This window comes from Balaenoptera ricei, chromosome 11 (genome assembly GCF_028023285.1).
Source record: "Balaenoptera ricei isolate mBalRic1 chromosome 11, mBalRic1.hap2, whole genome shotgun sequence".
Classification (NCBI taxonomy): domain Eukaryota; kingdom Metazoa; phylum Chordata; class Mammalia; order Artiodactyla; family Balaenopteridae; genus Balaenoptera; species Balaenoptera ricei.
The window spans coordinates 8,888,021-8,913,083 of record NC_082649.1 but is presented as its reverse complement, the minus strand read 5'-3'; the positions used below and the strand labels follow the sequence as shown (position 1 = coordinate 8,913,083).

General features: G+C 41.0%; 1 protein-coding gene across 1 annotated transcript in view; it reads left to right on the top strand.

Annotated features, from left to right (window-relative positions):
* Positions 1-25,063, top strand: part of NEDD9 (neural precursor cell expressed, developmentally down-regulated 9) — a 292,795-nt gene that overhangs the window by 78,755 nt on the left and 188,977 nt on the right. Inside the window, exons 3-4 of the mRNA XM_059937922.1 lie at positions 9,736-9,786; positions 14,331-14,460. The gene's annotated coding sequence lies outside the window, so the exon portion shown is untranslated. The remainder of the gene's footprint in view (positions 1-9,735; positions 9,787-14,330; positions 14,461-25,063) is intronic.

The window sequence follows — 25,063 nt, the reverse complement described above, 5'->3', positions numbered from 1 at the left end:
TGGTTAATTTACATAGAACATTACTTGGCACAGAGTAGGTGCTCAATGAAGTTTTTGACTGCATGGGATCTGGGAGGGGCTTTGAAGTACAGTCTCCTTGGGGGTCTCCAGGGCGGGCCACTGAAGGAGGGCCTGCTGATTACACACACACCATGCACACTCACCACCTCCAGAAATAACCACTACTTTTTAACATCATGGGATGTACTTCAATATCTAGGAACAAGCATGTTTTTTGAATACAGCATAACCCATTCCACACTAATACAGTGTAATTCTAGCCTGTGGAATTCATACTTTATATCAATGTACTGGAAAGTGTCAAGTGTCGTCGCCCCCCCCTCCCCACCCCCGGCTCTGCTCACCCTCAGAGGGACTCCAGGCTGCCCCTGGACCCCTGACCCCTGCTTAAGAAACCCCAGATAAGTCAGGACCCACTAATCATAGACGGCTGCAGGAAGCCCTGCAAAAGCTCTGAAATGCTACTTTTCTGTCCGCTGGGTCACCTCCCTGTCCTAGGGAGGCCTCTCAGAGACCTTCCATCAGAGGAAGAGGGAGTGTGAAGATTTATGACCCTCTGAGCAAGAAGCCCCGTAGCCCCTACCTTGTTCAGGGTGGTCGACAGTATGGGGAATGGAGTGAAGGGATTGGTTTATTCCCCTCTTCCAGTTACAAAAACAAATTTCCAGTTACAGAAACGGGACAACACAAACATGTGACAGACATTTAGAGAAAGTAGAATGTGGATCACCGTGAAAGGCCTAGGGAAGGATTCTCCAGGCTCTGGGATTGGAGCCCATGATTTTGGTAGGTGGGATGGCAGGGGGGGCAGGGAGGGGGAGGGAGGGCGTTCCTAGCATTCCTGCGGGGAGTCAGCTGAGGTGGGAGCTGGGAGTGGGCACAGTGTGTAGGGTCAGGGCTCCGCATGACCACTTTCTGTCCAGAAGTCAGAGAGAACGAGTACCTTGCAAAGACAGTGTACGTGCACATGTGTGCGTGTGCATGTGTACAAGCACACCCATGCATGCACATATGTGTTTTAATAGAAATCTTTATTTGCACACCCTGTTTCTTAAATCCTTTTACCTCCCTTTTCTTCATCTGAAACATATAGTCTGCGTATTAGTAATGATAACAATAGCTCACATGCGTAAAAGTGCAAACAACTCCAAAGTGGCTTTTCACATTTCTGTCTCACTTATTACACTGTATTATTAGCTTGCTTGAAGTGATCCTACATCTACCCACTCCTGGAGCTTTCAGGAATGCTTATCAGCTTAATATTGCATTTTTGCAATGCCACTTATTTCAAATGATTGGTAAAGTATTCCTTCTGTGCTCTGAGAAGCAGATAAGATTATGCACTTAACACTCACTTGCTTTCAGAGGTACGCCTCCTCCAGGAGAGCCCAGGAGGAGGAGCAGGACCGCCCAGGTATCTCTCTTTCCAAAGATGAGGGTTTGGGCTGTGAGTCAGCTGTCGCCACGCTGACGCTGCTGTTTCAGCACTAGCTAACAGCTACGGCTGGTAATCCGGGGTCTAGGAGGGACCCCACCCCAGACTTTCTTGCCTCCCATCACCACTTCTCACCCCATCCAAATAAGGACAAAGCACCCTTTAGCAAAGCCAGCTTGATAACCCCCAGCCAGAGGGGGCTGAACCAAATTTTTACCCTTCTGTTTGTTGAAAGCTACATGCTGTGGGGCATCATGAGCCCCTCCCCTTCTCGGCAGCTGTCCCCACTGGGCTGGGGTACAAAGCCAACCGATGGCCCCAGTGTGCGGAACAAGGTATTCCTGAAGACTGTGTTGAAATTTGCTGGAAAACCCCTAAGCACATTCTGCTGCCTTAAAGACTCTGGGACCCGTGACAGGCCCAGGTCTTTGCCCAGATCCTTGAAGGAATGTGACTTAGCCCTGAGGCTTAAACCTCTGTGATTGAAGTGAAGGTTCTGAATTCTAACAGCTGGTTCTGAGTGCTAACAACTTTCTGGGTGAGGAACCACTGGAATAGTGATGCATTTTTTCCAAATAGTCGCCCTTTATTGAGTGCTTACTGCAGGCCAGGTCCTGAGCTTGCCTGAGAATTTGACATCATCTAATCCTCAATTGACCTACAAGGTACATATTATTGCTCCATTTCATACCTGAGACACCTGAAAGCCAGAGAACTTGCTCAAGATCTCACAGCTCACAAACCAGAGCGCTGTGATCTCAATCTAGGCTTCCCTAACTCCACTTAACTATTTGAAAGAAGGCAGGATTCGTGCGTGTAAATTCATTCTTTCATTCAATAAAGATTTACTGGGCTCCTACTAAGCGTCTGAGGCAGGAAACACACCTGTGAACAAAACAGACAAAGCTAGGGATTTCATGGAGGTTACTTGCTAGTGGGTAGAGGCAGAAAATTAACAAGTATGTAACATGTTATGTGGTGATAAGTGCCATAGGGAACAATAAGCCATGGCAACTGAGATAGAAAGAGCTGGGGGTGCAGCAGTACTATTACTCCTTACATAGGAAATGACGCATTCCTGATGCTCAGACAGAAATATGTTTCCCATCATGTCAAGAACAATTTCTGAGTTCCTGGAACCTGTCATATCCAGCTGTGATGACAGCATGATGGTTCCCCAGCCAGCATAAGAGGAGTCCCTGCCAAATAGGTGCATCTCAGCTCATTGGAACATTCAGTCAGGATGGAAATGTTACAGCACAGATGGACTGAACAACATGGGTAACGATTCAGTTTTGTCCGGAGCCTCATCCCCACTACCTTGCTTAGGAACTCATCCCCTCCCCTTCTTTCTTCACAAGGAGCTTTTGAAAACCAACCCCTCACCAATCTGGAAACCATTTAGAGATTCCAAAGAGAAAAGGGCTATGTACCAATGTGATTACTGGTGTTGTTCTCATTAAATATAACATGATTGGGAATTACTGGGGAAAACCACTCCCCATGAAGGAAGGGGTTTCAAAAGATGTGACAAATTAGCATGTCTAAAGATTGGCCATAAAATCAAGAGGTTGATGAACTATCAATGTTTCTAAGCTGTAGAAATAAACAATTTTATAAAGGAGTGTGATTTCGAGATCTTGAGAGAAAGTAGTCCCATGGTTTAGAAAACAAGTGATTTAACAATATAACCAAGTATTTTGAAAGGATTACTTTCCCCGGAAGTAACAAGGTTTGTTAATACCACACAGGGGCAAGGAGTTCTTGTACCCAACAGATCTACCTAGGTGTCTGAGATACCTGAGGTTAGACTGTAAACAGCCTTTCAAAATCATTGTTAGAACACTCAGAAAAACCAAATATCCTATGTCTAGGGGGAATTGAAAATTAATCCTAACTGAAAGAAAATCCATATAAACTCATAAAACTCCATCATACTTTACACTTCTGACTCCTTTCTAATTCTTACTAGCACCTTCAAATGCTTTTCGGTAGTAAATGGAGTTTAACTTCTTAATTAATTCATTAAGTAATTAACGTAATGACCATTTCAAACCCTATATATTCTCATTTCCTGTCACTCAGAAAAAAACGGAAACTTTGATTTTTCAGAAACCAGTTTTTCAAGATTGAAAGCCTAAATGGTCTTATTTCTGTCGTAAATTTGTACACACAAGACTTTCACTATCTTTCCTGAGTTCAGAAAAAGCAGCTAAGGAAAGTTCTCCAAATATACTAGCAATGTGATGACAAGTATAATATCGAGGACCATACAGCTTTTGCGGCCATCTAAATTTTGCTCTGTGTGTCTTAATTACTTAATGAAATTCTTGGAACAAAAGAAGTTTAAAAAGTCCAAACTGGTGATGATGGTGATTAGATTTACTATTATTTGATAAATACTATAAATTTGCACCATCCAATATGGAAGCCATGAGCCACATGTGGCTATTGAGCATTTGAAACATGGCTCTTCTGAATTGAGATGTGCCGTAAGTACAAAATACATGCTAGATTTCATAGAATTAGTGTGAAAAGAAGAATAACGCTATCTCATTAATAATTTCATATTGATTTTATTTTAAATGATAATATGTTGGATATATTGGGTTAACTAAAATATATTATGAGAGTTCATTTCACCTGTTTTTTAAAAATATTTTTACTGTAGCTGCTAGAAAATGTAAAAGTATGTATGTGGCATGGCTTGCATTTCATTGCTATTGGACAACACTGCTCTAAAGTTTAAGAAAGCATTAAGAAAGTGTTTATTTCAGTTGGGCTCAAATTATTTTTAAAGCAATTTGGAAATTGTATTTAAGCAAGAATCACCCTAAGCAGGTATTAAGATTATATTAGTAAGTATATGCTTTTTATACTCAATCCCCCCTTCAAATAAGTACAATGATAGGTGAAGTATAAATAAAAAAGTAAAATGATATAAGTAGGTTCAAAACACAATAAGCACCTACCTGGACTAGGTATGCGTACCAGAAAAGCAAAGCAATCAGTAGCATATGGCACAAAGATCTGGGCCTGCTTCTGGGGCAGGAAGCAAGCAAAGATACCTGGGAGTTTTGTTCATCTGAGATTATAGTAATTAAAATTACTCAGTATGAAGTGGCAACAGGACTCAAGCTGGAGACTGGGGTGGAACGTCCCCTTATTAAAAAAAAAAAAAAAACAACAGTAGTATTAGTAGTAGTAATAATAAAGGTTGAGAAAAGCTCTGCTAATTGTTGCCTGGGAATATTGCCTCTTTGAATTGGTAGGACATAAAAACAGCCTCATTTCCAGGAACCAAAAGGAGCTAACTTCTGGCTCTATGACCAGATTGCCCATAAACCTTAATCCTTGAGGCCATAATCCTTAAGGTATGTGAGCTCCAAACCTGTTAACATAAGACTTGTTTGGTCGGCAAGCCCCAAGAAGCCAGATGGAGGCAATCATAAAAACTAGAGAGAGAAGGATAAGCAGAGAAGGAAAACAACAAAAAGAAAACTTAATTCCTTCTCAAAATGAGCCTAGAAACCATGATACCAAAAACAAAGAAAAGAATGCTAAGACATAGCCAATATAAATCAATATAAAAAAGGGTATACGTTTAGCCAAACAAAATTAAAGTACAAGAATAGCCTGACAGAGACTTTCAGGATGATAAAGGAGATAAGTGAAAGAATAACATCCACTAAAAATAGAACACATAATTGGCAAGCAAAATCAGGAAGAAATTAAAATAGGTAAATCTAAAAGAAACAATGTAAAAAATTTAGACATGAAAAAAGTATTTATTGAAAAAAATTTTGATAAACAGCTAGACAGTACAGAACCAGGGAATTGGAAGATAGCCCTGAGGGTTTTACTAGACTGCATCACAAAAAGATAAAGAAAGAAAAATATGACAAAACAGTTAAAGGTCTTAGAGGATAAATGGAAATGTCCAATTTATTTAATAGAATTTCCCAGAAAGGTAGAAAAGCAATATTTGAAGAGAGATTTGCTAATGTTTTTACAGAACTGAAAAAAGACATGAGTCCTCAGATTCAAAATTAAATCTAAGGACCCAGAGGGATAAATAAATATTAATTACTACAAGGTAACAAATGTAGTGAGACTACAAATCACTGAGAACAAAGGGAGGGAAAAAAAATCTTTAAAATGACTAGAGTAAAAAGACAGATTACTTACAAAGGACTGACAAATTGACAGCAAGAGTAGATACGAGGCGATAAAAGAATAATATCCTCAAAATACTAAGTGAAATTATCTCAGTCTAGAGTTTCATACCCAGACAAACTATCATTAAAAAAAAACAAAAAGAAGAGAAATAAAGGTGTTTTTAGATTCATAAAGAAAGAGCAAGAGAGTTTACCACCAATTGATGCTTATGAGCACAAATATTAAAGGATTTATTTAAGTTTAAAAAAAAAATGGACCCAGAGGGAGGACATGGGATACAAGAAATGGTGATAAACATAATATTAACAAAACATGTTGATTAATTTAATAAAATATCAACAATTTTAAAAGCTATTTTAGCAATTTGGGGGGAAAGTTTGAAAACTCCAGGAAGTAGTTGTTTAATGAGTAGTTAAATATGCCCAGAGAGTTTGTAACATTCCAAAATTTCTTGAATAAATTTAGACTTTGGAAAAAATATCATGGTCAAAGATTGGAGATGGTAATTAAAATAATAGAAATAATAAAATAATAGAATACTTCCAAATCAAAAGAGTAGAGAGAAAAGATGTGTGGAGAGTATTTAAAACAACAGCAACAATAACAAAAACAAAAACACAGCAACTGGGACTTCCCTGGTGGCGCAGTGGTTAAGAATCCACCTGCCAATGCAGGGGACATGGGTTCGATCCCTCTTCCAGGAAGATCCCACATGCCTCAGAACAACTAAGCCCATGCACCACAACTACTGAGCCTGTGCTCTAGAGCCCGTGAGCCACAGCTACTGAGCCTGCGTGCCACAACTACTGAAGCCTGCGTGCCTAGAGCCCGTGCTCCGCCACAAGAGAAGCCACTGCAATGAGAAGCCCACGCACCGCAACAAAGAGTAACCCCCACTCGCTGCAACTAGAGAAAGCCCACGCACAGCAACAAAGACCCAATGCAGTCAAAAATAAATAAATAAAATAAATAAATATTTTTTAAAAAGACCTGTCTAAAAAAATAAAAAATAAAACACAGCAACTTTATCCAAAAAGAGCATGGAAATATATATATATATATATACACACATATATATATATATTTAAATCCAATAAAAATAGATAGTAAAAAAAAATAAGGTGGTAGAAATGAGTGCAAATATATCAGTGATTGTAACAATGAAAATGGAATGAATTTGTCTGATAAATGACAGAGATAAACAGATTGAATATTTTAATACAGTTATTTGCTGTTTATAAGAAACACTAAGCAAAATTGCGTGATCACACAGAAAGATCGAAAGTTATGGGAAAAGTGGTGTCATTCAATTTATAACCAAAGAAATTTTGTGTAACAATATCAATATTAGACAAAATAGAATTTCAGGCACATCACACATATTTTTTTATTAAAAAAGAAATTTAGGTACTACATAATAATGAAAATAAAAGTCCATTAAGAGATAGTAAACACAGACACATTTTTAAAACTTTTACATGTGCTCCTGAATAACTCATGGGGGAAAAACAGAAATCACAGTAGACATTGCAAAATATTCATACATTTTATGTATTTGGAAGCTATAATTTTAGGGGCATAGAAGTGTATGGCAATTACAAAATATTTACAACAGAATAAAAGTATTACTTTAAAAATTGTTAGATGTAGCTAAAATGTTTTTAAAGGTTAATATATAACTTTAAGTAAACTAATTAAAAATTGAAAATGAATGAATTAAATTTGCAACTTAAGCTAGAAAAAAAGGGCAAACCTAGAGAAATTTAAAAGAAGAAAAAAAGCAGAAATTAATAATATACTGAAAACAGGAATAGTAGAGATGATGAACAGAATCAATACCTGTTTTTTAAACAGTTTTACCAAAATGTAATTCACATACCATAGAGTTCATTCACTCAAAGTGAACAATTCAGTGTTTTTAGTATATTCACATAGTTGTGCAACCATCACCACAAACTAATTTTAGAATATTTTCGTCACCCTCAAAAAAGAAACCCTTAGCCCCTCAGCAGTTACTAGGCAATCAACCACTACCAGGTGGTCATCAGAAAACCACTAATCTACTTTCTTTTCCTCTACAATGTAGTAATTAAAGAACTTTCCAGAAGGAAAAGCCCAGATCCAATGGTATCACTGGTGCATTCTATCAAATGTTTAAAGAAAAATACTGATCCTTCATAAACTTTCCCAAAAAAGAAAAGGTAAGGGGACACTTTCCAACTCATTATACTAAAGCTAGTAGTATCCTGTTAGCAAAACCAGACAAAGACATCACAAGAAAAGAAAACTCTACGTGCAAACTCTATGACTTGACAGGAAGTTTTTGCATCACTCCTTTTCAAGAGTCAAATCTGTAATCAGAAGCAAGAAAGTTAACCATAAAGAATGTGCGATGGATATAAATGCCTAAGATTTCTGCAAAGAAGTCGTTTTGATTTGCCCACATTGACATAGATGGTGATGCCCACGGATGGGGCCTCCAGAGATGGGAGCTGGCCTTAGATTCCATTCCTAGTTACAGAAAAGTTTGGAAGCTCCTCCTTTTGGAGGAATTGTGCTAGTTTCCTGACTGAGAGCAAGTTCATCTCATGCACAACTGTTGAATTAAGCAAAGTCAGGATTGATTCATTTCCACCCTCAGCGAATCTTTCCTCATTATCACCCAATAGCACCCAGTAACCCCAGCTCTCCCCTCCACTCTAAGTCACAACTTCTCAGGATCTTCATTTACATTAAAGTCGAAATGAATGATAACAATATAAAGAATGTTTCAATCAGACAATGTGCATTTTATCAGAGATTTGAGCTTACACATGAAGACTGGAAATTGAATGTTTCTGTCATCAGACAATTTTTTAGGGAATAATTTAAAGGGCAAGATCATGTGAGTACAGAGGGCCTCTGGATGTTCCTAGCCCCTGAAAGCAATACATATACTAAGAACCTACTTTAACTGTGATGTCAAATTCTAGGTTGCTAGAAACATAAAGAAGGAAGCACTATAAGTATGCCTGTTGGCATAGAGTTCATGAAGTTTGTCCCGGATATACACAGTAGAGGTTCTGTAAGCAAAGTAAACAGGACACACTAAGGAAACATATCTATATCCATGTCATGCTTTCTTGAAGAATTAAATTTGTCTTTCCTTCCAATGATATATATGACCAAGATTATTGAATACCTCTGTAGATGCAGCTTCAGAAATATAATAAATGACTTTAAAACTCATTAATTTTAGTAACATGGGACCATCAAGCAGACCTTTAAACCCTTTAATGATTTAGAAGATGTGTCTAGTATCTGATAACCAGTCACTTTGAATCATGAGTATTTGGTACTATAATCACCGGGGAATGTGTGGCCAAGGCCTCAGAAAGCCCTATTTCCCTCATTTACCTCTGAGATTAAGAGCATCCAAAAGACAGGCATTGTGTTTGCTCCGGGACCATACAGTCCCTTAATTCCCATTGGCACCATCTGGACTAATTCCATCTTAAGACCAAGTAGGTGAAGTCTTCTAATCATTGGCAGATCTCTTATCACAAAGCCAGATCTCTGTAGCTACCAGTGGCTTAATCCTTGCCTTGCAATGCCATGTAAAGTGGTAGTCCTCCACTTTTTCATTAGAAAAAGGACAGAGGGCTGAAATGTAGGAAATCTGATGAATCGTAAGGATGAGCTCATGGGTTAAAGACGGGGACGACTAAAATACTAAATGAATGGTGGAAAGGACTTAAATTTCTATCAATGTCTTTAGGGTACAAAAGTAGGGCATATGAAAAAAAAAGGAAGGGGGCTCGTAGGAAGGTAAACATGAAGATGGAAGCAGAAAAAAGACATTTCAGCTGAGGAATGCTTCTAAGAGACGGCACTGGGAGATAGCTCATTTTATTTTATTATGTAATAAAAAGGAAAAAATGGAGATTTTTTTAAAGGATCAAGCCAAAGGAGTTTTTAGCATGTGTTATGAACTCATTCACAGAGGCACCAACATATTTTAGGGCAAAATTGTCCAAAAATAACTTGCTTCATCAGTCTAGGACATTTTTTTCAGTCTTTTGCAAAGAATCCAATTAATGTGTGTTGTTTTTTTCTTTCAGGCAATTTTATGTGGCTTTTATACACCCAAGTTGATGTGAATCCTATGATATGTGAGTAACTAAGATTCTAAGGCTCATAATGCAATTACTTGATTCCCGCTGGCACAGGACATTTATAAAGATCAACTAACTCAGTTTAAGCTACTCTTAAAGCTCCCTTCCTCTCCATCCCAGGTTCTACCATATTTCACTTGTGCAGAGAGCTGACACTCAGACTCTCTGCCTCTGTGAAGCTGGTAGTGAGTGGGCAAGTGAGGAAAGACTAGGAAATAGAAGCCAGCCAGGGACGCTCAGCCTTGTTCAGAGCTTATGCATATAACTATGTGGAAATATTTAAATCTAAAGGGTATAGCTGGCCTATCTTCCTGGGGCATCAGTGAATAATAAAACAATTTAATAGTACTCATGGCAAATATATTAAGGAATAGGATGCACAGGAACCTTTAAGGTAAAACACAGTAAACTTCAAAGATATTTCACGATTATTTTTTTTCTAAGGGGACCACTTTAAGCTGATCCTCCAACCTCCTGGGAGCCTCACAATATAAAGCATAATTTCAGAAAACAGCTGTGGTGGCATATTCATTTGGGGGAGTATTGCTATCAGTCTAACAAAACATTCAAGACAGATCACCATTAGCTGTGGATTTTAATATTGGTACAGACTTTAAAGATAATCTGGTCTAACCAATTATTTTAAAGATGAAATTGAGAACAAAGATAAAAGGTAGAAAAAGTCTTGGATGGGTTTTCCTTTCTTCTAACAGGGTCCAGGACTAAAATTTTCCATGCTCTAAGCTGTTGACCATTCTTGAAACGCAGCATTGTGTGTTGGCTTACAATCCCCTTTTGCGTGCGATGCCGTCTTCCTCTGGAAAAGTTTTACTCTTTCTTCAAAACCCAGCTCACCGTTATCTCCTCAGGGACACCTTCTTCTACTCACCCAAGCAGAGTTACCTGCTTTTTCTCTGTGCTCTAATAGATCTTTAAATATAATTTGGTTTTAGTACCTCTCATCTTTAAAAAAAATAAATAAAATAAATAATATCCCTCTTTGATCTCCCTCTCCAGTGCCATCCTACCCATTCCTCCCCTTTACAGCTAGGATTCTCAAAAGAATTATTTCCAAACTCAGGCTTTATTTACTTCTTCACCCCCCATCTCCTCCTCAATCCACTCCACCTGGCTTCTGACCTCTCACTTCACTAAATTTTTCTTGGTAAAGGCACCAATGACATCTGTGCTGCCCAATCCCATGGCTGCCTTTCAGTTCTTATCATATTTGCCCTCTCTGGAACATTCTATGTAGTCGATCGCCACCTCTTTAAAACACCCTTAGTATCTGGGACACCACATTCTGCTGGTTTTCCTCCAATGACTTAGGACATTTCTCTCAACCTCCTTGGGAATTCATCCTCCTCTCCTGGATCTTTAGTGTTAGAGTTCCTCAGAGCTTCGACCTCAGTACTCTGTCTCTTTCCTTTCTTTCTTGGTGACCTTGTCCACTCCCTGTCTCAAATGATATATCAACAAGTCTCAACAATATATCTACAGCCAAGATCTCACTGTATGAGTTCTAGCTAATAAATCCAACTGTATATATTGCTAGCATTGTCATGATTATAAGTGATAAAATCGCACCCAAAACTAGCTTAAGATAAAAAACAGACAAACAAACAAACAAACAAAAAAAAAAAAGGAAAGAGAGACAGAGAAACAGAAAGAGTCAGAGAGAGAGTGTGAGATTAATAGACACATGCTGACTCTTAATTCATGTAACCGAACCAGGGGCAGAAGCAAGAGGACTCTGTTATTCTCAGGATCCTTTCTCTCCGACTCCTGTCTCTCTGCACATTATTTTCATTTTTCTAAGCCAATGTAATCCCCATAATCATTAAGAGCTCTGAACATACATCCTCACAGCTCTGCAACCAGAGTGTAAAAATCTCTCTTCTGTCCACTCAGACTAAGAGAAGGAATTTGATTGGTCCATTGATGTTCACATGACTTCTCTATGAAATCAGTCCCTGTGGGCTGGGAGTCAAGATATTACGATTGCCTTAGATTGGGTCACATGCACACCTCATAATTATACTAGAGGAAGAATGCTGGGCCAGGCAGTCACACAGTATGTATCCATTAAACTGTTCGAAATTTCCATTTGGATCTCTCACAGGTATCTCAAGGTGATAGTATCCAAAACCTAACTAGGTTAGGAACCTAATGTTCCTCCAAAACACGTGATTCTCCTCCAGTATTTTCAATCTCAGAAAATGACACCAACATTTATGGGATTGACGAGAGTTATGCTTGACAACCTCTCTCCTTTACTGTCACCAGAACCCACCCACAATCCAATGATCATGTCGTATTGATTTTACAGCCAAGATATATTTTGGATCCATCCACTTTTTTCTGTCTCCAATATCACCCTCCTAGTTCAAGTCAATGTCACCTCATACCTAGATTACTGCAATAGCCTCCTAATTGGTCTCCTACTGTCCATTCTTGATCTCTTCCCATTCTTTATCTTCAAAGCAGAGTGATTTTCTAAAAATTAAAACCCATCATATCTTGCTCTTAAAATCTTAGAAAAGCTTCTCACTGCTCTCGAGATAAGCACTGAACGCTTAACTTGCCCTCACATCTGGGGATCTTGCCTTAACACCGTGGGGATCCAATCTCTGCTTTTCTTCCTAACCTCGCTCTTTCCACTCTCTCCTTTCCCCCACTCAAACTGTTTCAACCATATTAATATTTCAGTTTTTCAAAAGTAATCTGAGCTTTATCGAGTTATAGGGCTTTCTCATGTGCCGGGTAAACATTTCATGTTTTATGCTCTCTAGACCCTACACTTCTTCACATTACTTATCATAACTCCAATACTTATTTGTGCAAATTTTTAACTGTAAGGTTCATAAGGGCAAGGACAGCATCTGTCTTATTTGACATATTATGTAACAGTTAGAGATATTCAATCAATATTTATTGAATGAATGGTCATCCTACCTTATTACGGTTCTTTATATATCTGTCTTTTCAGCCAAAATATGAATTCATTCTTTTATTTTGCAAATATTTATTGAGTTCCCACCTTGTGCTAAGGAGTTAAATATTGGGGACAGGGTCATGAAGAAGATAGATGGGGGTCGTTTCCTTTGGAAATTTATATATTTTTTTACTATGCAGAAACTGTGTTTTTCCTTTCCATCCATATACCTCAATTCCTGGCAGATACCAGCTATGTAATGCTTGCTGAATGAATAAATGAATTAATTAATGGACTCTGAAGTTGATCATCAACTACTCCCTGTTCTTGATACTGTTCCTAATTCTGTGTGTTTAAAATGACCAAAAGACTCATGGCAGATAAAAATGGGTCACAAGCCATGGGTTTTCTGGCTGGCAGTGAGCGGACCAAATGTAATAATCACCCACTAGGCAAAAGTGAGATAGAAAAGTCCAAGATGGGATATTGCCACAAGAGTGGAAGGAAGGTGCTAGATACATGGCATCTGGGAGCCTTGGGGCAAAAGGATGGGAGAAAAATTATAATGTCAATGGAGTAAGAAAGGAAGAGGAAGGAAAAGGACCAATGGGAGACAAAATATGCCCATTTTTCATTGAAGTTTCTTACTTAATGTCTGTCTCCTACTCTGCATTGTGAACTCTGTGGCAACAGGAACAATGTCTGTCTGGGTTATCAGAGCATCCCCGATGCCATTCGAAGTGACCATGCTTACATGATGAATGAATGAATAAATGAATGCTCAGGCAGAGTAAGCTCAGTGTCTCAGAATCACAGGTCCCGGAGCTAATGAGGCCAGGACACCTGTTCCTATAACTCACATCACTCAGAGAACACACTTCCTGTGACTGGTTCTGGAGCTCACCCTCTCCAGATAAGCAGGAAACCCTTGAGAGGAAGTTCTTACACCTAGATATTCCAACCAGTCACCAGCCGAAGACATCCCCAGACCATAGTAGAGACAAACGGATCCTTTATCCCTGAGTTGATAGCTGAAAATTCTCAGAAAAAAAAAAAACCCTCTTTATAGTTAGAGATAAAAAATTTTTAAATGCACTTATGCCTAGAAGGCATAGATAGCATCAGTGTGAATGAGTGAATTATACTAGGTAATTTTTTCAGAAAAGAGGTGGTACTGTAGTGAGGTATACAATATAGGAGGGCTGTAGGTACCTTAAGTGAAGAGAGGATGCCTTTAGGGAGAAAAAGGAGACAAAAATTAAGGGACCTAAAGACCTCAAAGATAAACCTACGGGCAAGTTATACCCAGAGCAGGTATAATTTTATGACTTTACTGTCTCAGTGAAAGGTGATCTCCCATAACAACTAAACATGTGATCTCAAGAATCTGGTGGCCTGGGTTTGAATCACAGCACCGTTGATTGTGGACAAGTCACTTAGAATCTCTAGGGTTCAGTTATTTTATCTGGAAATGAATATATGAATGAGAACCATATCCTAAGATGTTGAGAGTACTAAATGAAGGAATCCCTGTAAAGCACCTGGCGTGCATTATATGCTTGATAAATATTAGTTACTACTAATACTCATATAAATGACTTGGCAGGAGGTGTGTTCACCATTTGGGCTCATCTCTAATACTGGAGATTCCGAGGAGAACCAGAGGAAATGAGGAGGCCCTGAGAGAACCTTCGCGAGATGTGTCCAAGCAGACCCGGGCACACAGTTGGCACTCAGTAAGTGATGACTTTCCTTCCTTCCACTTTTGTCATCTCCCTGTTTCTATGAAGTTGAATGTCAAGTGTGCAGTTCGCCCTGCCCTACCTTGTAGCTTCCCTGTGCCCGTGAGACCTTTTCTGGTTTGGAGATGGCTGAACACAGCCCAGCAGCAACACCAAGGGAAAGTGGTCAAAATGCAGATCAGAGTTTTCTTTTTAAAGAAATGCATATTTTAAGGTAACCATCCAGATGCACGGTTCACATGAGAATCTAAACAAGCACAGCTAATGCAAAGTTATAAAACCAGATTATTTTTTCTTCTTCAGCAAACATTTTAAGAGCCCTCAGGCTCAGGAAGGAGATGGGTGGTTGTTTCCTGGCTCCACGCAAACGCGGGAAGGAAGTGAAGTTGAGTGCCCTGTGCCACCTCCTTCCCCTTTCCCCTTCCCCATTCTACTCCCCAAGCCTTTCGCCCCCAACTCTGGGCACAGAACTGTCCATAGTTTCCCAGCCAAAATTTTCTCTCAAGAAGGATCTGAAACTCATTTACATTAAAATACAAATGAGGACTGCATCTGAGAGCATTACATCAAGGTTTCCCTTTACCTTAAAACCCCAGCAAAGATTCACACCAACCCCAGCAAGGAGCAGAGACTTCTTTAGCAAGCTCCAGAAGCTTACTCGTTGGTATTTTCATTGTGGATTCATCCTGGAATCCTGAAATCTCACCACTTAGGTTGTAAATTAATCAGCAGAGTTTAAAGAAAAGCAGGAAGGGTTAGAGAGAGCGATTGGTACTTACGAAATGGTAACCACCTTCATTCTTTTGACAGAAGGAGGTGGAGACGCAGCAAATCAACCTCCCCTCAATTTAAAATCACCTGAAGCATTTATGTACTGACAACCAAATGCCCTTGGGTCTCTATTTCAATAGGTCTGGGTTAAAACCTCAGAAACTGATTTTCGTAACCAGCATTGTGGGGTTGTATAGAGGATTAAACGAGGGAGTTAATGAGAAAGTCCTAACTTAAGAGCGTTGAGTACTATTTGAATCTCTCATCTCGCTTCCTGTAGCCTCATTTGGAAGTGTGAGTCTGATTTCCCCAGTTCATGCTGTTCTTAACTCTCAATTGTACACATTTCTGAAGAGCTTCTCTTCTCTGAGCTATTTTATAAGTTGTTGACAGATTCATCTTTCTAAAGTACAGTTCTGAACATGTCCAAGGAATCCATGTTCCACCGGACCTAACAAACATACGGACAATACAATCTTCACAGAGTAGCAAAAATTATCTTTTAAAAATTGGATTATTTCATTCCCACATTAAAATGAAATGCAAACTCTTTAGCGCAGCTTTCAAAGCCCTCATATGGCCTGGCCCCTGCTCATCTTCCCTACCCCATCTCATACCACTTCCCTTTGTTCGCTAGGCTCCGGTCACTCTGACGTGATTGGTCCTCCTGCCTCAGTGCTCACTCCCGCCTGAAGGCCACCCCCTTGCTGTTCCTTCTGCCCAGAATGCTTTTCCCCCAGATCCTTGCAGGACTGACCGGTTCCACTGCGTGGTTACCTCTTGGCTCAACAACTACTCCCACTAGAGCAGTCCCCCCAGGCTCAATCACGTGAATCCTTTTTATTTTCTTTACAGCACTTCTGCAATCTAAAATGTCCTTGTTTATTTGTTTGTTTGCTTACTGTGAGCTCCCTAACCCCTCCAGGATGCGAGATCCCCGGTTTCCCTGTTCACTGTGTTATCACCGCTGTTGAGGTAGCAATTGACACATGGTTGACTTTCAATGAGGATTTTGCAATAGAACGATGTTATGCTCTGTTCAAATCCTTCCATGGTTCTACATACTTCTCAGAACTGAGAACACATTCCTTGGCCTGCCAGTGAACAACCTCCATGGTTTTGCCTAATTCTTATGCTGAACTATGTCCATGTAGTTCCCTTTTTATTATAACTCTGAACACATTAAATTGAAATGATCTGCATGGGTTTCTTTCTCCTAACCTTTGCCCCTCAAAGTGAGGTTTGTGAACCTGTACTGTTGGCATCATCTGGAAATTTGTTAGAACTACAGACTCTGAAGCTTAGCATTAAATCTACTGAATCACCATCTGCATTTTAATAGGAGCCCCAGGTGAACTGTGGCCTTATGCACACCTCCTTATTACTAAAGGAATAATCAGTCAGCCACCCAGTGTGTATCAGCTGAACTACTCACCACTTCCAGTTGGATCTCTCACTGATATCTTGAGTTGATAATGTTCAAACTGAACTAATAATGGTCCTTCCAAAACATGATTCTCTTCCAGTGTTCTCAACCTCAGAAAATAAGAAATATTTTCCTACTCTAGTCTATGAGTTATTCAAAGGCTTTATTATTCTGCTTTGGAAACGGGGGTGGGGGGCATGGGAGTGACAGTCACTGAAATACGGAGCGTAGGAGGATTGGCTGGAGGTGGGCAGACAGAGAATGGCTTTAATTTGCCCATGAGAAAGCCAGGGGACAAATACCAGTAGATAGCTGGATATATGAGTTTGGAGCTCAGGAGCAATACCAGTGTTCAAAACTAGATATGGGAGCCAGCACGCAGTAGCCAGTGTTGATTCAGTGACCCTACCACATTTCCCTAGTTCATTCACTCTTCAAGATGACCATCTCACATCCTGTCCTTTCTCCTTAAACCTCCATCGCCTCCTCCCCAGACTTCAGTCCTGGCTGATAACCTTATTTTCTATTTCACAGGAAAAACTAGAAGGGTCAGCAGAGGTCACGCACCCACTCACACCCCCATACCTGTAGTCTGCCCTTCCTCTTCAGGAGAAGCTGTTAACAACTTTGTTAGCATTTGTTAAGGAAAGCACAGGGTGTGAGATGGTGAATGACGTTCAACAAAAACACCACAAGAAACACTGAAATAGGTTCATTACTCATCGGTCCTGGAGGAAGTACAGGGCAGGCCGCCAGGGGCCATGAGGGGAGGTCAAGACAGGGTACAGGCTGTGAGAGTGACAGGTCCTGGGGCATGTGCCTTTATTAGGGTCATGGAGGGAGTGCCTTGGGTTTCCCAGGCTAAGGCCAGATTGGTCAATTCAAACCAAAATGAGTGTGGTTTTGGTAAGCTCCACGGGGTCTTATCTAAGGGGCGCACAAAGGGAAGGCCCTGGGAGACAGGGGAGCCTGTTTGTTCACAAGGGCTGCTGGGGAAGTCATATCAGGAACTTACATTTGCTTGTGACTCTGTGGGCTATTCTTTAGGCCATGGGCTGGTATGAGGGGCTGGTGTCCATTTAAGGCCCCTGCAGGTCACTTGGCCAAACAACATGAGTGCTGAGGCAGAAATGCCACGGAGTAGTTTAACTAAACTCTTGACGGAAGCCAACCTCTCCACTATTTCCTATATCCCATCCCCTTACCCTTTTCAAGGACCTCACTCCAACAATTCACTCCTCTTTCCCCTGTGTCATAAAAATTTTCTGATTAGATTGTCTATTATTCGAGCATATTAAATCTCCTATCATAAAAACAAACCAAAAAAAAAAGCCTCCCTCGACCCTCTACCGTCTTTCCACTATCACCCCATTCTTCTGCTTTACAGCAAAGCTCTTGGAGAAGTTGTCTACACTGCAGCCTCCAACTTCTCCCGTTCCCTCCCACCCACAACTGAAACTGCTTTGTCAAGGTCATCAGTGGCCTCCGCATCCCCAAATCCATAGGGCAGTTCTCAGCCCCCGTTGTACTTCCCCTTTCAGCAGTTGACACACTTCATGTCCCCCTGGACCCTCTTTGCTGGCCTTTCAGGGCACCACTGGCGGTGGTCCTTTGTCTCAGGCCACTTCTCAGTCTCCTCTGCCGGTGACTGTCCTCTCCCGGCCTCTCCATGTCGCACGCCCAACGCTCACTCGTCAGTTTGCTTCCCTTTTTCGAACACACACCCTTGGTGATCTCACCCAGTGTCACTGCTTCAGATGTCACCCTATATGCTGGTGACTCCCAAAGGTCTATCTCCAGACCTCTCCCCTGGTGTCCACATTCATATATCCTACTTCCTTCTCAACAGCTACACAGGGTCTAAGAAACGTGTAGAACTTAGCCTGCCCCAAATCTAACTCTCTGTCCCCTCCCCACCAGGTCCCCCACAGCCTTCCTTATCTCTGAAAATGACCACTCCTTCTTCCACTTGCCAGAGCCCAAACCTTTGGGCTTAACCTTGGTTTCTTTCCTTCACTCCCACATCTAACAGAAAATCCTATTGATCTCACCTCAAATTAGAGCCAAAATTCATCCATTTCTCAACACTGCATTGCTACCACCCTGATCCAAGCCCTCATCGTCTCTTGCTTTGATTATTGCAGTTGTCTCCTAACAGAAGTTCCTGCCTCTGCTCTGGCTTCCAGGGTCTCTTCTTAACAGAGACACCAAAATGATCCTCTAAGGGTGTAAGTCAGATCCTATCACTCTTCTTAAAACCCAGCGTCTCGGGCTTCCCTGGTGGCGCGGTGGTTAAGAATCCACCTGCCAATGCAGGGGACACAGGTTCGAGCCCTGGTCCGGGAAGATCCCACATGCCGCTTAGCAACTAAGCCCGTGCGCCACAACTACTGAGCCTGTGCTCTAGAGCCCGCGAGCCACAACTACTGAGCTCGCGTGCTACAACTACCGAAGCCCGTGTGCCCTAGAGCCCATGCTCCACAACAAGAGAAGCCACCACAATGAGAAGCTGCGCACCACAACGAGGAGTGGTCCCTGCTCACTGCAACTAGAGAAAGTCCGAGTGCAGCAACAAAGACCCAACGCAGCCAGAAATAAATTTAAAAAATAAAAATAAAATAAAAACAAAAAACAAAAAAAAACCCCGTGGCTCTCCATTTCCCTCAAAGGCGAGGCCAAAGCCCTGACATTGCCCGTGAAACCCTCCCCACTGCCCCCTGATCTGTTTCCTTCCTGTTTCCCCTGGATCACTTCATTCTAGCCCCTTGAGGGTTTCTTGACGATGCCAAGTTCGATCCCACTGCAGGGCACTTGTGTTCTTTGTTCCGCTGCCATGCCTCATGTCTTGGTCACTTACACCTTTCAGGTCCGTGTGTAAATGTCTTATCAAAGAAGCATTCCTAGGCACCCTGTAAAGGAGCTGTCTCTCCCTCCCGACCTTCCTTCCCTACTTATGCAGCATGATATTTTCCATGGCACTTACTTCATCTCTAACAGGAAATGTTTGCTTATTCATTATCTGTCTCTTCATTAGTATGTAAGTTCGCAAGAGCAGGGTTTGGTCTGTTTTATTTATTGCTATATCTCCAGCATGAAGAACAGTAATGGGCATATAGTACCAGGCCTTCAATAAATACTTGTTGAATACATGATTGACTAAAAATGGATGAAAGAAATATGTATTGAATGTCTAATATGTGTCGTAAATATATAACTAGGAATTGAGGCTATAAGAAAGGATGAAATCTCATGTCGGGGATCGACAGGTGAGATTGCAGCAGGGGTGGAGAACACAGTTCTGGGGAAGGCCATAAAGAGGACCTTTTAAGGGAGCATGGAAAGAAGATGCTAGAGAGGAAGGCGGTAAACCCAGATAAAATCGTCACAGAACACAAGGGACGATAGAGTTCCAAAGGAAAGGGGATTGACAAGAGTAGCAAGGCTGCAGAAAGATAAAGTAATAGGACAAAATGGAAAGGACCCATTGGAGGTAGCAAAAGCATTTTGGGGACCTTAATGGTTCCTGGCAACTGTGATAGTAATACCTCCCCCAGGAAGCCTCTGTAAATCCTAATATCCCAGTGCTTATCAATCAGAATACAGGCTCATTGGCTTGTCAGTTATCCAGCCATTTAGACTTGAGCAGCCTGAGGACCTTGAAGAAGGAAATGGCATGTTTTGGGCAATTCCTATGGGCCAGGCACAGTGCTAGGTATTTTGCAAGTGCTAATATATTTGATCCTCAGAGCAACCCAGTGAGATAGATATGATTTCCCATTTTGCATATTCAGAAATTGAGGTTCCAGGAGGCTGACCCAAGATCTTGTAACTACTAACGGATACTGGAACCTCTGTCTTTTGGACTCCTTATGAAAAACGTGTATGTTGGGGAGTGTTTTTCCCGTCCCTCCTATGTCATCTGGAAGTTGCACAGAGGCAGACTTGCTGGTTTCTTATCCAATAGCTAATCCTATCTTCCTGCTGACAGAACTGGATTTTCTTTCTGTATGGGGTAACCCTGTGCTTCAGCAAAGACCGAGCCCTTTCCTAATCCCCGGAGCCAAAATTTGACTAGTCTAAGCAAATTATGACCATTTCATTTGTCTTGCTGTTGATCAGCTCAGGAACAGGCTTGTGATGCAGTTCTGCCTCCTAAGACGTGAGGGCATTTCTGCTGGGGAGTGGGACCCAAAAAGGGGAGTGTCTTCATTTTGGCTTTATTTATTTATGTATTTATTTGCATTTGGATGTGGTTGAGAAGGTACTACCTAAAGCTATCGCAGCCACTTTGCAACTGTGAGGGAACCAACCACCTGAGAATAAAACTGACATGAAGATATTTATTGATCTACCCCCAGACTTCTTGCATGGTGAGGCAACAGGTATTTATTGTTCAAGCCACTTTAAGTTCTATTTTTACAGTATTTGTAGCCAAAGCATCCAATATACACAACATACTGTGTATATTTTTACCCACTGGTTTATTCCCAGCTCCTAACGTAGTGGTAATTGCTCAAAAAAAAATATGTTTTGATTGCCAGCATGAAGAATGTTGTGTATTTCAGAGTAAAGATGAATGAATTCAATGAATTATTACAGGGTATAGAAAATTGAGGTGACAACATGCCATTGGCGTTCTCTCTAAAAGCACAAGAGGAGGAGAAAAAAAGAGCACGCCACATGGAAAAAACCCTGGTTGTGTGTAACATGGCAGCATCTCAGTACTCTGTCACCAGGGAGAAATATTTATGTTAAGACCTCTGTCTATCAGACGGCCATTTCCTCCCACGTAATTAATTGAAATTTAAAATCAATTTGTGTCCCTGGTGACCGAGGTCCAGACTAAAGAACAGCCTAGATTGTGTTTTCAGTCAGGAGGTGGCTGTGTTCGAGATTTGTGTTGGCATCTTTGAGCTGCGACCACAGCTCACATTTTTGTGGGAAATATCAGATGAAAGTTTTATGGCAACATTCTTCCATCAGGAAGGGCGGGGCGGCGGGGGGTGGGGCGGGCTTCAGCATGCCCAAGAGAGTTTTTCTTCTTCTGAAACATGTTTAGACTCATTCTTTCCAAATTAACGAGGCCACTTTCCCCTTTCAGAGCAAATGCAAATAGGGAGACAAATGGGTGAAAATTTAGAAACAACAGGGTCCCCTTTCCAAAGCCTCATTTCACAAGGCCCTATGTGGTTTGTGGAAGCAAGTTGAGGTCCTGGTGACTGACAAATACGATATAATTTTAGAACTCTCATAAGCCTGTGTGGCCTCTTTGTTGAAGATCAGCAATTAGGGCCTTAAAGTACTGAAAACAATTACCTAAATCGTTTTCAAAATGTCCATATTCAGTATTAGTTCTGGGCACTGTCTCTTCCTCTTGTTCAGCCCCTGCTTATACTCTTTCATTCAGCTAGATTATTCCAGTTGTGGTTCCCAGATATGGTTCAGCTGCAGCGTATGCAGGAGTGCGTGGGGAAGACATTCTCGCCGAGGCTTTGGAGAAGAGTCTCTTTGTGCCCACTTGCTCATGGCCCTATTCTGAGGGAAGGGACCCTAAGTGATTTCTTACAAACAGATCATCACATTTGACCCCCCTGATCCTGGCTGATGGAACCAGGAAGGGGCAGTTGTTTTTGAAGATGGCCATCTGTAAGCTGACCACCAGCCAATGAGATAATCCAGTGGGACCCCTCTATAGGACAGGGGTGTCCAGTGCCCTGTAGTGACGAATGGACTCTATCAGATCCTTTCTTTTAAGAAGTATGAAGGTGATACAGAGAGAAAAATACAAGTGACAGAAGGGTTCAAAAACCAAGAGACTGATGGAGAGGAGACAGTGGGCTAAAGCCATGAATCAGTAGAATTTAAGATGATTAAGAAGCTAAGCAGGACATTGGAGGGAGCTAAAAAGGGTATGAGAAGTATTAAGAAACAGGCAGTGGCCTCATGTGGTGCTGTGGGTGGCCGCTGCTGAGAGTCAGCAAGATCCTGGGGTCTGTGGACTGAGGATGAAGTGCCAGTTCCTGGGAGGCTCGGTCCTACGTTTATGCGAACTCCCTACCGTTGTTCCTTACGTGCCTTCATCATAAATCTCATTTGCTGAGAATCTGATTGTGTCAAACTCTTGCAATCTGAAAGAATTTAACTACTAGGTTCAATATTTACAAACTTTGTGATCTTGGGTAAGTCACTTAACCTCCGTGAACATTAGATGTTCAGTCTCTACCTGCGATAGGCAGAATAATGACCCCAGCATGTCCACGTCCTAATTCTAGGAATCTAAGAATATGTTACTTTACATGGCAAAAGGGATTTTGCAAGTGTGATGAAGTTAGAGACCTTGAATTGGGCTCCTATATTATCCGTGAGAGTCCAAGCTAGTCACTTGGGTCCTTAAAATCAAATAGTAGAACTTTTCCCGGCTGAGGTTGGGGGAGATGTAACTATAGAGGAACAGTCATAGAGGTTCAACATTACTGACTTTGAAGATGAAAGAAGAGGCCAGGAGCCAAGGAATATGGGCAACCTCTAGAAGAGAAAAAGGCAAGGAAACAGACTCTCCCCTAGCCCCTCCAAAAGAATGCAGCCATGCCTATACACTAACTAGCCCGGGAGACCTGTGTGGGACTTCTAACATATAGAACTGTAAGATGATAAATGTCTTTTGTCTTAAGCCATTAATTTTGTGGTAACTTGTTATAGCAACAATAGTAAACTAATCCACCGTAATATCACTCTACATATATATGGGAAAACATTTAAATGTATACACACTCCAGTGTAACATTGGTTATGTCGTCTTTTTGAATTCCTTACTTTTTCTGGTTTCAACAATGAGTATATGTTACTTGTGTAATAAAGAAGTTGTTATGTGTACTTTTGGTAAGATTTATTTGGTAAATAACAAGTCCAACAAACATTTGTTGAAGGTACTTTGTGTAGTCCTGAGGTCATTTAGATACTGCACGTTTTTTAGTCTTTGTTAGGCCTGGTATGGTGCATTGTGACAGATCTCAAGGTCATGTTGATGGAGCTCAAAAATCTACTGAAGAAATTTTAAAAGGACATTTTAGAGACCCTGTGGCTTCCCAAGTCCATCAGCCTCACCCAAAGTCTAAAAACTCTTAGGCTCATTCACAACTCACCCAATGTCAATAGGGGAGGACTATTAACTGATATCAGAGTTACCAATACTGGTGATAAGCACAGCAAATGAGACAGTGAGACTCCTTTGAAGGTACTTCTGAACCACTTAAGGTTAAGAACTTGGCTTTGGTGAGTTAAAATTGCAGAGCATGCTCGAAAGACCAGTTCTCACTTGAGCAAGAATTTGTTAGCTCTTATCACGACCAACCATCTTCAGGGCTTTGAATGGCCCTAAACTTAATTTCGCATTTAGACAGGACAATAGGTGCTTTGCATGACCTGATTAGAGAATAACGCAAAGCTGTTTCCCATTAGGTCACTTTGACCTGCGGCGGAGCCAAATTCCCTGGACCTGTCTCCAGCCAAACTACACCCCAGAGGAATGAAGGAAATAGAGCAGATTTTCAGGAGTAGAGATCTTAACACTTTCATCATGTCTTTATTCATCAAATGTTTGTTGGATGTTGTAACTGTGTCCCCAAATGTTCGTGTGCATAAGAATTAGCTGGGAGGGTTCCACTCCCCAGAGAAACTGATTCAGCAATTCAAGGGTGGGACCTGGGGATCTATATTTAACCACCTTGTGGGTGATTTTGATACAAGACCTCTACAGACCACTTTGTAAAATATTTAGTTTGGTCTAAACAAAATGAATAAGCAACAGTTCCTTGCCATCCAGAACCTTGAAGTCCAAGGAAACAGACACACTATTATGATACTATGTGTTGAGCTCAATAATAGAAGTTTTGGTGACAGTGAAAGGGGGAAAAGATTCTCTGTCCAGGGGACAGTCTTGAAGCATGTTGCCTAAAAGAGAAGGAATGGCATTCTAGGTAGGGGAACAGCCTTTACAATCCCCAAATCATGAGAAGACATGAAATACTAGGGAAGAGTGAGCAGTGCAGGGTGATGGGAAGGTGAGAGGAACTCTAGGTGTGGATAAGAAGGAGAGAATCTAAGAAGAGAGCATGGATCTCGATTCACCAACTAAGTCATTTCACTTTGTTTTGTAGGCAACAGGGAGTTGGTGGAAGTTTTTAAGCAGACAGTGACATGAGGAGATTTGAAAGTTTTCTATGAGAACATCTAGTATTGTGGAGATGCTCATTCAACTAATATCTCCTGAGGACCCACCTTGTGCCCTGTCACAATTAGAAATTGTTGTGACAGCCCAAGCAATGAAAGTCTAAACTAAGGTAGTAGCAGTGGGCATGTATTGAATTGGTCAACAAGATTTAAGATTTAATTTTTTAAATA